The sequence below is a fragment of the Halyomorpha halys genome, unplaced genomic scaffold (genome assembly GCF_000696795.3).
Source record: "Halyomorpha halys isolate HHAL.00 unplaced genomic scaffold, Hhal_1.1 Scaffold115.1, whole genome shotgun sequence".
NCBI lineage: Eukaryota > Metazoa > Arthropoda > Insecta > Hemiptera > Pentatomidae > Halyomorpha > Halyomorpha halys.
In genome coordinates, this window is record NW_027106332.1 from 1,112,399 (window position 1) to 1,126,006 (window position 13,608).

Consider the following 13,608-nt stretch of genomic DNA (forward strand, 5'->3'; position numbering starts at 1 on the left):
CAATTGATATTTTAATAACATATTAACCGATGACATTGGTTTTTAGCACCAAAAGAAAACCATAAGGGAATCATTAATATTTTTTTTCTATTCTTCGAAAAGAAATAAACCTGCCCACTATGTTAGTTCTATATACGTCTATTAGTGCAATATCGAAAAAATTGAGACCGATTAACATATGAAAGTGTGTAAACGATTTTTTAGAAGTGAAAATTAGTATCATTAAACATTCCCATGGCGAAAGGGAACATTTTGAAAAAAAAAAAAACAGATCGTAAATCGGTCCACGAATTCAAAAGTTTATTATAGACAAAAATTCGACCACTCCCTTTTACACATATAGAGGATGTGATAAGATGGTAACTATGGTAACGTATTTGATAACGACTAATTTCGCTGTTGAGACTTACGCTTAATTTTGTTCATAACTTTTTTTCTCCTGGAGAATTCGGGGGTTTCATTATCTTTAAACCTTTCTATGGCGAAAGGGAACTTTTTGAAAAACAAAAACCGCACGCAAATCGGTTCAGTAATTCAAATGTTTATTTGTTGACAACCCAATGCAGTTGGGCAGCGCAACCTTTTCAATGAATTGTTTCTTTCTATGAAGAAAATGATAAAAAAACAGCAGTTTTTTTGCCCTTAAATCCAAACAAAAAAAAAATGTATTAGACTGGAATATATAAAGGTCAATATATTCATATAATCAATGTTATACCATCATATTTACGCCCTCCCTTACAATGAAACGAAAGGATTGCCGATCGATTCCTATCTGAGACTTACATCGATAGGGAGGAATGTTTTATGCAATAAACGTTGAAATAAATCGACTGCAACCCCCTTACATATAATACACCCTGTGCTCCACTCCTTATCTAGCGTGTAACACTAACCAACACTTTACATCTTGTGCTTTCTCTCCGTACTGTCATATAAATACTTTGATTTTATGAATCCTATGTCCTTTATAGTTATCATAGCGTTCTTTAGGAGCGGTGTAAGGCCGTCCAGATATTCCTAGAAATAATGGTCTCTAGCCGTTGGGGCTGTATTTTTCATTTAATAGAGGCCTCAGTGTATAACTTAGGATTGCTATCTTCTGAATCTGATAAAAACTGGAAATAGAATAGATGTGTGATTCTATCTCAATATGATCGATCTGTTATCAATTTTAAATTACTAAGATTTTTTTTACAACCTATTTACTTTTAATTACCTATATATGGAATATATAGTAAGGAGAAAGTTTGTGATTGTACTAAATTTCGATAAAAATACACGTTCTGAGGTCCTCTGAGTCTTTCAAACTATCGTGGGTAAATGTGAACAGCCTAGCTTAGTGAAAGAAAGTCGTAAGAAACTTTTTTTTTTATATATAATAATTTATTTATTGTTATTTACAAATATATACAACAAGTAAATTTGCTGTAGGTGACATAGTGACATGATACGAACATGTGGAGAATCTACCCATTGATAGAACTCCAATAACCAATATTGGTTTTAAGTGAATATTGACTAATTAGAAATTGTTGTTTTGACCTAGGCAGAATAGCCTGCATGGAGTTAGAGTTTTTAAATTATATAATTCCAAAATTGTATTAAGTAGATTGTTCCTGAGGATGACCGGATTGGACGAAACGTCAGACCTATAAGAAAAATAAAATGTTTTGAGACTTAAATAAATAGAAATTAAATTATTTATTTAAAAATAATTAATTAACTCATTTTCCGATAATTGCTTTCAGCGATTATCCTGGCATCTCGAACAAATACATAGCACACTAAACAAATTTAATTGGCTTAAGTGATTATTTAAGTAATTAGCCATGTAGAAGCTCAGTTAATAAACTATTGTAAGTAATATTTCTATTTATTAATCTTAATTTATATTCTGTACATTTTAGTGTATAATCATCAGTTAAGAAATTTTTTTTAACCTAAAATAGCGTGTTTTTTTTTTAATGTAGAGCATAGCTATGAGAATTATGTTTCGAAACATCGCCCCAATATAGTTGACTGAGTTTTAGGTTTTACGATTGACCAAACACTATCCTGGAAGCCTCACTTCGCCCAAATTTCCTGACGGTGAGTAACTACTCTTAACTCTTCCATCACTCCCACAACCTTCATTTTCTCCCACTTTGCTTACGGCTGTATGGCTTACAGAGACCTCTCGATTTTACAGGTGAGCAGATTGAAGCGAATCATGAATTCCTTTTTATGATTTTTCTTCCCTACATCGAGGCGTTCTCATGTTTCTCACCTCTTGCGGCTTTTCTCCCTTTCTCCACAGGTAATATTTTCTTGGAGGTTACGTATACATATGCTAAATCATCAGTTCCCATCACCCGTCCTATATCCACAGCCTTATCCAATTCAACTTCTCTATCCACTCCCAGGAAACAGGATTTCACGACCTCAATTTCCCTCACCAAACTAAAACATTTGAACATCCCTTTTTAGGATAGTGGAGCGCTCCACTACCCTCTGGAATTCCCTCTCGTCAAATATCTGACATACTTTCTTCCCTATCCGCATTTTAATCCCTCTTTTTTCAATACTTTCTCACATCGAATAATGACGGTCTCAAATCAAAACGCTGAAATTTAAAAATGGAATTACGATCCTAAGCGAATAACCTTTTATATATTATAGTTTTTTCTCGTTGTATGTATTTAAACATATTTGAAATTCTTTGTACACATGCGCGTGTGTACATATGTGGACATAGGCGTATATACGGTTGGTCTATATGTGGAATTGGCGTATATGTTGGTGGTACTTTGAATTAATTGAGATTTTTTTTCTTTTATTTGTTACTTATACTTCTAATTTGCTATAAGAATTTATTTTATTTTGTTTTCTTAATTTATATGTATTTATATTGTACAGATTGTATAAACAAAGTTTATATATATATATATATATATATATATATATATATATATATATATTAATTTTTGCTTAAGATAGGTTTTTGTTTTTTTATCAATTAAAATAATAAATATCTATATAGTCTGACACTGTTTAGTTTTTTATAACTCCTACGTTTCGGCCATTCCAGTCATTCTCAAGGGCCTTGTTTATAATATCACAGCTAACTTTGTTAACAAAATGTTGCAGGTCATTTTACTGTTTTATCTTTTATTTTAGTCAATAACCTATTATTATCACAATTTTACTATTCTAATTCTATCCAGTTTGCACTGTCTATTACAATCTATCTCTTTATCAACAATGTGCTATTATCAATTGTTATTTAATTCATTTTTTTTTCCTGGTTAAATATGCTCTTTTTTATTATACATTTATGTTATTCTGAAGGGACCTCGTCTCAGTATAAAATTGATTTTCTATTCTATTCTATCTATTGTAAATTATTTAAATTAATTTAACAATTATTGGTGGGGGAGTCGTGTATTTGAAACAAAAAAAATACTTATTTATTAAACACAGCGTTAAATATATAAAAATGAACACCAGATTTTTAACGTATCATAATTATTGTATATATAATTTTTACACTTATTGGTCATTATCGTTTAAATAAATAAATTTTATCCAATATTAGTCTCAGAACAATATTAATTTTTTTATTAGTCCAACGTTTCGGCCAATTCGGCCTTCCTCAAGGACAATCTTAATACAATTTAAAAACGACATCATTTAAAAAACAACTTATCCAGACTTTTCTGCCCAGTTCATTTATTTTAGGCCACAAATTTTCCTAATTTGTCAAATATTCACATTAAATTATTTTTTTTTAAATTATTTATTTATATACAACTGTATAACATATATACAACAAGTAATATTTGCTGTGGGTGAGATAGTGAAATGATACAAACATGTGGAGAATCTATCTATTGATAGAACTCCAATAACATTTCTAGAGCAGAAGATCCCAAGACCATCTTCTTTTCAAACACTTAGGAGGATTATTAGGTAATGAAGGAGAAGCCTGGTTAGAAACAAGTGGATTTGGGTGGTTGGGATGTTTTCCATGGAAGGAATGGTATCTGGTTTTGGCCAAATCGGCAACATATGGGACATTGAGGTCATGATGGATGACTTGACTTGTGACAAAGTAAGGAGCGTTAAGGATTTTGGACTGTAAGGATTGGGTTTGGAAGGAATTTGATGGTTTAGTGGAGCCCCACAGCTCAACTCTGTAAGTCCAGATAGGCCTTTAAACTGAAATTTTAAATAAAGGTTTTGGGTTTCCATGGAAATTGGGAAGTGGAAGTTCTGTGATGCATGCACAGCAAAAGTTTTTTGATCAGTCTTTTGTAATGAATGGCAATTTAGACCGTTTGTCTAGTAAATGTTGTAATAGTCGAAATCGACGAGCAGTTTCCTGTCTTTTCAGTATTGTATGAGGATTCCATGTCAGTCGTTTGTCGAGATGTGGTCCTAAATAACGGATTTGTTCGACAGGAATAAGTAGGATATTATTAAAGGATACTGTTGGGCAAGAGGTTATTGGTTTACCACGAAGGGTAAATGTGATTTGGTGGGATTTATAAATTAAAATTTAAAACTTTTTATGAAAGTCAACCTTCTCTATCATAATAAAGTTGTTTTTTTGAATGATGTAATTCTAAAATTGTATTAAGATTGTCCTTGCGAATGGCCTAATTGTCCGAAACGTCGGACTTATAAAGAAATAAATATTGTCCTGAGACTAAAATTTGATAAAATTTATTTAATTAAACTATAATATTTATGATCTTATGAGAATTTTAAAAAAGAAAACTTCCACCCCTTTCATAATTTTACTAAATATATTTACCGTCCCTTCATTTTTATTTAAATATTTAAATTCATAGAATCTAGGATTATAAATATTAAAAAACGAAACCTGCAATATAGTATGGATTTAGCAGGCTTTAAATTTGTTTTCAGGGTTACTGGGACAAGAGAAAAAATATTAATTATGCACAGCGATAATTTATAAATATTAAATTATTTTATATTATCGTTTTATATACAAAAAAAAAGTTAAGAGATTAGTATTTTTTTTTTAACGTGAATAAGAAAAATAAAAAAGTAGCAATTTGGTCGTCCAGAGTTTCCTTGAGGGAAATTCACCGTGAAAACTGTTGTAAATTTTCAGCTAGGAAAAGCGTTTGCCAGCGATAAATAATGTAAGGAACTGTGCAGAGCGGGGGTCAAGGCCTCGACTAGCGTGACTTGGAGCTCTCTCTCTCACTTCTTGATTAGTACAATGAAAAACTCTGCTAAAAAGAATACTTTAGAGGAGTGATTAAGCTTGGCTGAAGGGCACGCCGCACAGTGGGACGATGGCCCAATTTCCCGGACATAGACGAAAAAGTCAAACTTTCTTCTTTGTCATCGAGCTCTCATCATCCATTTATAGACTTTTTAGAATAATAAAATATTACACCTGAGTGATATTATGTGATGATAATTTCATATTTTAGGCAAAGGTATATTCACTGGATATCGAACTCCAATGGACTAGGCATATTTATACATTATAGCCGATAGTCGTTATAACAAATCGCTACATACATCGTTCTGGATTTTCTTTTTAGTTTGATTATATTAATTTTATTTAAACTTTTTAGGTGTGAAACTTCCAAAATAACCTGTTCTATATTTTTCATTGTACGGACAATTATCCCAATTGTTTCCGGACAATTATCCCACACCCATGCACCTTTACAATCCTAAAAATAAGTTGTTCTTATCTCTCCGACAGATTACTTCAAGTAAATTACAACGGCACTGATTCATCCCTATTCCGTCAATCTGCTGGTGTACCTCAGGGTAGTATCCTTGGTCCTATCCTTTATACAGTTTTCACAGCTGACATCCCAACCCATCCTAACACTACCCTCACCACGTATGCCGATGACACATGTCTATTGTCAGTGAACAATGATCCTTACATTGTATCCCAAACCCTCCAATCCCACATCACCACTCATGAAGAATGGTGCCAAAATTGGAGGATTAAAATTAATTCCAATAAATTCCACCATATCACATTTACTCTTCGTCGTAAACCAATGACCTCTTGCCCAACAGTATCCTTTAATAATACCCCATTTATTTCTGTCGAACAGATCTGTTACTTAGGACTACATCTCGACAAACGACTGACATGGAATCCTCATACAAGACTGAAAAGACAGGAAACTGCTCGTCGATTTCGACTATTATAACATTTACTTGACAAACAGTCTAAATTGCCAATCCATTACAAAAGACTGATCTACATGACTATTATAAGGCCTATCTGGACATACGGAGTTGAGCTTTGGGACTCTACCAAACCATCAAATTCCACTCGAATCCAATCCTTACAGTCCAAAATCCTTCGTAAAATCCTTAACTCTCCTTACTTTGTCACAAATCAAGTCATCCATCATGACCTCAATGTCCCATATGTTGCCGAATTGGCCAAAACCAGATGTTTCTAACCTGGCTTCTCCTTCATTGCCAAATAATCCTCCTAGGCGTCTGAAAAGAAGATGGCCTCGGGACCTTCCCCTCTAGAAATGTTATTGGAGTTCTATCAATGGGTGGATTCTCCACATGTTTGTATCATGTCACTATGTCGTCTTCAGTAAATTTATTTGTTTTATATATTTTTATACAGTTGTAAATAACAATAAATAAATGATTAAAAAAAAATTAAGTTATTCTTATCCACAATTTTTATCTATGTTATATATGTATATTTAAAATTCCTGTAACCATATTTACCACATATTTGTAATATTTTCAATTTCCTTATTGAAATCATGCCATCTGTATAATTATAGATATAAATATTTTCTTGCTTCCTTCCTCTACCAAATAATCTAATGCCGCCGTCCATCGTACATCTCAGATATCATTCAATTTAAATCCTCAGTGCATTCCCGCTCACGGCCTTCAGTTGTATATGTAACTGCCCATCGAACCGCAGGCTTTGGTAGATCTTTCCTCATCCGCTCCTCTTCCCTGTGGAATTTGATTCCCTCCTTCATTCGTAGTTCTAATACCCTTCCAAACTTCAAATCCCGTATCTTCGACCACTTTCTGTCCACCCAACTCCGGAAGAATAACAATTGACAAACAAGATTAATATATTTTCTGTATTTTTAATGCTTCAGTTTTTCGTTTTACACTTGTAAATATGTACATTAGCAGAACTTGTATCTTTCCATTCATTAATTCTAGTTTAATTGTATTTGATTTTTATAATTTTTTTTCTCCTTTTATTTATGATCAGAAGTTAGTCATCTTATGTTTTATAATATGGCATATAGTTTTATTTTATTTGTTCTATTCTTATTTTATATACTTTGTGAATTATTGTGATTCATTTTTATCTTTTCGAATTCACTGTTTTATTATATTTTATGACGTTTTATAATTTCATTTTTTTTTTTTTTTGTATTTTACTTTAAGGCTTTAAAGCCTAATTTTGACGCCTGTATATTATTATAAAGGGATTAGTCCCAGAATAAATAAAAAATATTATTATTATAGTTTAAAATTGTTTTACATCTACATTATTTAAATTATTGTCTTTAACTATTGGTGCATTTATCTATCTCTGTTTCACAAACAAATGCTCTATATCTAATATTACCTCTTTGGACCATATCAACATGTCCAATATCTTGTTTATAGTTAAAATTTATGATTGGACCAGTTATATCTCACATATTTTCCCTGATTTTTTATATTTATATGGCTAGTCTATTTACTATATCGGCATAATTTGTATTTAAATGTTTTTGTGTCTGTTTTATAGTTTATCGTGTCTTTAATATTTTTGGTTGTATGAATTGCTTTCAGAAACCTTCTGCTTTTAGTGTTTTGAGGCATGTCTATTGTAGTGCAATTTATATTTTTGAAATTTTTACAGATAGTGATATGTTGCTTGAACTTGGTTTCTAGTTTTTTTTAATGTCTCTCCAACATATATTTTTCACAATCTAGCTTATATACTACATTTACCTTTTCCATTTTATCTGTTTTGTCCTTCATATTAGATAGTTGGTGTTGCAACTTAGTGATATTGTTCAAGCCAGTTCTAATATTTGTATGATCATATTGTATTAACGTTTTTTTCATTTTATCAGTTAAGCCTGGTATGTATTTTAGTTTCGAAAAACGTTTATTATTATTGTTATTCGATGTTTTGCCTTTTCTTTTTTTACCAATATCATTATATTATGTACATCATGTATATATTAAATAGGTATTTTTACTGTACCTTTATTGTGTGGTATTACATTCTGTCATATTCATAGACAATAATAACAGGGATCATAAAACGTATTCACCCCATATTTATAAATATTTAAATTAAATGATAACAAAATAAGAAATAAAAAAACAAATTAAACTTAAATAACATCTTGAACTTAGTGATTCCTATTTACATTCAGGGTGAAGAACTCCAAATCGAGCTCTTCCCTCCACTTATTGAGGACTCCGGAGATCCCGGCACTTCTCTCTCTCAACCGCGTCACAGGTAGTAAAAACCAGTGGAGGACTTACGTGGCAATTACTAGAACTCCAATATAAATTATGTACAATACTTCTCTGGGCCACTGCCGTTTCAACCTTCGGGGAGAATTGTAGAGATGGGAAATGCTGGATAGGGATTGTGCTCGGAAATTAGGATGATGAGCGAGTTTCTCATGGAATATGGTGAATTTGGATTTAATAAGGTCTGATAATGGGATATTAAGGTCATAATGTAGGGTATTGTTGGTTACTTAGTAAGGAGTATCGACTTTGTTCGAAGGAATTTGGTCTCCCACAGTTTTAGTCCATAAGTCCAATTAGGTTTTATATGGTTTTGTACAGTAGTAATTTGTTGATTTTTTATTTTGCAGTCCATATAATCGTCTAAATCATCAGTGGAGTTCTTGTCTCTTAAGTCTAGTAAGTGGATTCCACGTTAGTCCTCGGTCTAAGAGAAAGCCAAGATACTGGATTGTGTCTGAGAAAGGAATTGGTATGGGATAAAATGGACCAACGGATAGGCGGATTTTAGTGATAGATAAGCAGTATTTGTTTTTAAAATTATGTAAGTACATTTGCCTATATTGTTGAATTATATAATAAAAATGTCATTACAAATAGTATTTACAAATATGCTAAAGAGTTACACCCGTTTTGATCGAATTATTCCGCAAGCGGATTTAAAACAAAAATCATAATTTAAAAAATATATGAATTTGTTTTTACAACCTCTTCTTTCCAATGTATGGTGTTAATTATTAAAAATGAGGAAAACCTAGGAAAATAATATATCATTGTACCCCTAATTATTAAACAAAATATCTTAAAACAAATAAAAATGAATTAAAATATTTGATCAATTATATCCCCTCACTCTACGACACGGGATATCGCAGAACTGTGCCCAATTGAAAAAATTAAAGGCAGTGGTTGAGCAAAAGCGTCTAGCATTGGCTAATCTCAAAGGCATAGTCCTCTATCACGATAACGCCCGTCCTCACGTTTCTTTGCAGACTCGACAGAAATTATTGGAGTTTGGCTGGGATCTGATCCCTCACCCACCCTATTCACCAGACCATGGGCCAACAGATTTTCACTTATTTCGGACCCTTCAAAGCTCTCTTAACGGGAAACACTTTCATTCGCTCGAGGACTGCAAAACACACATAGAAGAGTTCATTGCGCGAAAATCTGAGAAGTCCATGGAGGACCGATTTAAAAAATTACCTGAAAGATGGAAACATGTATAATGGATCAAAATGGGTCATATATAATTGATTAAAAATATTTACAAGACTCTGAAGTTTTTGTTCAAATCACCAGTAAAATACGCTACGAACTAAGATTTACAACCTAATAATTTTTGTTTTTATAATAACGACTTTTGTTTACTTTTTTGCACCTCATATCAGACCAATAAGAATGTAGCTCCAAAAGAAACATCCTTGCACCATTAACTCAAATTGAAATGCTGTTTTCTAACAGGAAATATTGGAACTAAGTTCTCAATTTTTGCATTAATTGAAGGGACGATGTTTTCGTCCTGGAAATGTGGTCATCTGTAAACCCCATGATCAATAATGTCCAATACATGCCAGATATGACGTCATGCCCCGGCCCCATTTGTACTTGCTGTATGATATATGTGCTAGGTCACGCTCAATTATGGCATTAGTATGAAGTTCCAATCAATATTTAGTTTGATTCTATCTTTTTTTTTTAACCCTGATGAATTCCTATAACTTAGGCTGAAACGTCGGTACACATGAAAGTAGTTAGTAGTTCGTTTTTCTTACAATTATCTTCTCCCTCATTTATCTCATATCCTTTATTAAATCTACGGTCAACAATATATCTTTACAAATTTATATACCATTGCAGAGAAATATGCCAGCGTAACAAAGAAAAAAATCAGTAAGAGATATCAATTCATTTATATCTGAGGCCAGCTTATCTTCGGAACTGGACAAAGATGGGTCAACCTCGGCGGATAACCGAATGGCCGGAAGCCAACTGATCACTAACCATTTACTGTTCGGCTTCCGGTAATGGCGACCGTTTAATGACTACCCCCACCACTAACTCAACTGTATCTCCCCCCTCCACTTTTACCTGGCGCGCTGGGCTTACATCCGTCCTAATTAAAGCGCTAATTTATTGTCTCTTCCAACTTAATCAAGTCTTAATCTTCCCTTCCGGAACGAGTTAAAGCAGAATCCGCTAATAATCTAATTTTCTTTGGATCATATTTTTTCTTTAATGCTGCTTTAAAGTGACAGCTAAGTAGTTTGTTTTTTGTTTTAAAAACAAAAGTTTTTATTTATTTTGTTTTATGAAATAAAAGTTTATTTTTTTTTGGAAGGGGGGTAGTTGGGAGGGTCAAAACCTTCTGTAATGGATACCTATTAATTATAAAAGCCAGTGTAAAAACAGATTTGAATTTTTATTTAATTTAAAATTTTAGCTGTATATATAGTTTTAGCAGTTCTTGTCCACAGTATCAAACAACTTTTAAATATTGCAGTTTTTTCTCATGTTAACTGTTTGGTCTCAAACACAGTAGAAGAAGAGATGGTAATATAACTACTTATAATAATACTTGTAATATGAACCTGCTTTCAATGCGGAATGACTCAATATTTTAGTTGAAATATATGAATTAACTGCGATGGAAATAGTAGTTCTTACAATTGTGCAAGAAATATACTAACCGATTTCCAGTCTTTCCAAAATTTTCGTTAGGCAAAAGGCATTAATTTTTATGAAATTAATTGATTTGTAAGAAATAGTAAATTAAATCCAGAACTACAATTGGAATCGATAGATGAATTAATAAAAAAACGCTAAACAAAATTTCGTTCACAGTTACCAGCAGTTAAATGTACAGTGACTTACAACTTAGGAAATCTAACTTCCTCTAGAAGACTGAAAACCAGACTATTGTCGGATATTCTGTTATGAACTTTATATTTATCTTTTTCCTTTTTTCTTATACCATTATTATGTAAGTATTTGTCTTTCTATAATTATTTTTTCGTTACAGATGTCAGTTATTTGCTGTAATAGTTCTATAAATATTTGTTGTTTTGTTCCTATTTCTTTTATCTTTCTGTCATGCTTCAATTACATTCCCACTATTATTTTTAGTTGTATATTTTTTTTATATAATTATCTTTGTTATTTATAACTATTAAATAATTATACAATGTAGTAATTAAGGTGTCTTTTGCACGAGACTATTACTCATATTTTCAATTGTTAAAAAGTGAATCAACTACTGCTATGTTTCATGACTGTTGTCTATAGTTAATGAAGGTAATTATCCAAAGTTATTTATATTGATTCAAATTAATTGAGTACTGAAAAACTATCATTATTGGATTAAGTTTCTAATGGTATTTAGTGTGTTTAACATTTACCAATTAGATATCATCATATAATATTCTTACGATTGAAAAAAAAATATATTAGAGAGTAGTATTGAGTAATATAAGCCTTAACGCTACATAAATGAATAATGTATTTATTTACAATTTTATATACATATAATACAATATAACAATGATTAATATAATACAATAACCATGATTTGGATTTGACGTCTTGTCATAAATTATTTTTACATTACATATGAATACGTGGTTGGGTGGGTGGATAGCTGCAGATGATGATGCGCCCCATGGTATGTGGTGAAGGTCAAACAGTAATATCCAAGATTTGACTAGAGGCCCCTCTTCTTCATCATGGCTTAAATGAAGTGTACTCTTTCACTCTCAAGCTAGAATTGTTTAACTCCCTCTTATCCGTAATTTATTCCGACTACTCCCACTTGAGTATCGTGGGGTGTCACTATTTTGGGGGGTCACCCTTCTTCCTCATTAGATTCTCGTACCTCCTTCGAAGCATATATCATAAAGACTGCCGAATAGGTTTTTATAGTGAACCATACCTGATTTCGTGAGGCTTATCCGTAAGTTCCTTTTCTCATGACTGACAACACCTGGAGTCTTTTTTAATTAGGCCTTCGGACTCCGAACTGTCTTCGGACAGGAAGACATCTTTATACAGGAATTCCTATGCCTTGATAGGTGTCAACAGTTTTTATGACAAACAACTGTTTTCCAGGATCTAAGAAAACCCAGAAGTTCAGGAAAAATCTATTTAATAATATTTCTAATATTGAAAGGTTCAAACTATTATATAATAACCATGTAAGGCCCACCATTTCGATCTGGCCATAAAGAAATATAAAAAAATAAAATTTTTTGTTTCTATTTATTCAGACCCGTTGCAACAGCATTTTTTTAAATCGGCAGTATAGGTAGAATGGAATCCCTTTTCCTTGACATTAGATCTAATATTGTAATTATATTAATTCAGATATGTATTACTTTATATTTTACAATATCTACGATATAATACACAAGTACACTACAATGAAATTGAAATTATACATTGCTCGCATATAAAAAGTTATTTGAATTAACTTTTAATTAATTAATTAAACATAATTAATTTTCTTTCATTAAATTTTTAAAAAAACAACATTAAAACGAAAATTATTCTGTACTTTATACATAACAATGTGTTCTACTGATACATTTTTGTTTTGTTTTTTTTGTGGAAAAATGAATTATTTTTTCTTTACTTAGGAGTTAGGGGTCCATATTATCTTCACTAAAATCTACAACCCAACTTGAGCTAATTTTATCAGCAAACTTTATAAAGAATAATGATTCTTTGGTACCTAATAACTGAATAATGACCTTTAATATACTTACTTTGTTAGTTTGTGATTCCACCCAGATCATAAATTTCTATTTAAACCCATTAGAAGAGCTATAAAGATTCAAAAACAAAATGCTCTTCCAAATTACTTTCTCAACTATCCTGAATCGAAAATGTACTAAGATCAATATAGTTTTTAAAATTAATAGTTAGAACCAGTCATAATACATACAAATATTTAAGTACAATCTATTCCAGCCCAGTTCATAAAAATATGCTCTAATCCAGTTCTCTTCTAGACTTCGAGGTGTGCACATCGCGGTCTGCGCTTGTGATCTTAGATAACAATAGTGCTATTGTTCTGTTTATATTCGGTTC